The sequence below is a fragment of the Arachis duranensis genome, chromosome 1 (assembly GCF_000817695.3).
Source record: "Arachis duranensis cultivar V14167 chromosome 1, aradu.V14167.gnm2.J7QH, whole genome shotgun sequence".
NCBI lineage: Eukaryota > Viridiplantae > Streptophyta > Magnoliopsida > Fabales > Fabaceae > Arachis > Arachis duranensis.
In genome coordinates, this window is record NC_029772.3 from 70,574,794 (window position 1) to 70,576,353 (window position 1,560).

Genomic DNA, 1,560 nt, shown 5'->3' on the forward strand with positions numbered 1-1,560 from the left:
TGTAGGAACCAGTTCATTTTTTTCATTGTGAACTACTGTCATGCCTCCCTTTTTAGGGACGACTTGGACAGGGCTTACCCAGGGGCTGTCAGAAATAGGATAAATAATCCCAGCCTCCAGTAATTTAGTGACCTCCTTTTGCACCGCTTCCTTCATGGCTGGGTTCAGCCGCCTTTGTGATTGGACCACAGGTTTGGCATCACCCTCCAATAGGATCTTGTGCATGCATCTGGCTGGACTAATGCCTTTAAGATCACTGATGGACCATCCAAGAGCTGTCTTGTGTGTCCTTAGCACTTGAATTAGTGCTTCCTCTTCCTCTGGCTCTAAGGTAGAGCTTATAATTACAGGAAAGGTATCACCTTCTCCCAGAAATGCATATTTCAGGGATGGTGGTAATGGTTTGAGCTCGGGTTTAGGAGGTTTCTCCTCTTCCTGAGGAATTTTCAGAGGTTCTATTATTCTCTCTGATTCCTCCAGATCAGGCTGAACATCTTTAAAGATGTCCTCTAGTTCTGATTCAAACCTTGACAATCATGTCCTCAATCACACCTGATGGGTATTTAATGGAGCCATCAGCAAGTTGAAGACATATCCTGGTTGGTTTGATTTCTTCAGTTAAACCAAGCTTTCTGATAGTAGATGCAGGTATTAGGTTGATACTTGCCCCAAGATCACATAAAGCTTGCTTGGTGCAAGTACCCTCTAATGTGCATGGTATCATAAAGCTCCCAGGATCTTTAAGCTTCTCAGGTAAGCTTTTCAGAATGACTGTACTGTATTCTTCAGTGAGGTAAACTTTTTCAGTTTCCTTCCAATCCTTCTTATGACTTAAGATCTTTTTCATGAATTTAGCATAAGAGGGTATTTGCTCAAGTGCCACTGCAAACAGAATTTTTATTTCAAGAGTCCTAAGATAGTCTGCAAAGCGGGCAAATTGTTTATCCTGTTTCGCTTGGCGGAGTTTCTGAGGATAAGGCATCTTGGCTTTATATTCTTCAACCTTAGTTGCTGCAGGCTTATTTCCTATAGAGGTGGTTGGAGAAGCCTTCTTGAAGGGGTTACTATCAACAGTTGGGAAGCCTTTTTAGAAGGGTTGTCATCAGCACTTGTATGTGACTGATCCCCCACTGGCATTTGAATGCCAGGGGTGGGAGCTGGAGTGGCGTTAGACGCCACCTCCTTGTTTGTTGCTGGCGTTTGAACGCCAGAACCATGTTCCCTTTGGGCGTTCAACGCCGGATTCATGCTTGTTTCTGGTGTTGAACGCCAGGAATGGGCATGGTCTGGGCGTTCAGCGCCAGCATTATTCCTCTCTGGGCTCTGATTGTCCTCAGAGGGATTTTGAGTAGATATCTGTTCATTTCTTGGCTTCCTGCTTCTTTGAAGTGAGGTATTTAATGTTTTCCCACTTCTTAATTGAACTGCTTGGCATTCTTCTGCTATTTGTTTTGACAGTTGCTTTTCTGTCTGCTTTAATTGCACTTCCATATTCCTGTTAGCCATTCTTGTTTCCTGTAATATTTCCTTGAATTCGGCTAGCTGCTGAGTTAGAAAGTC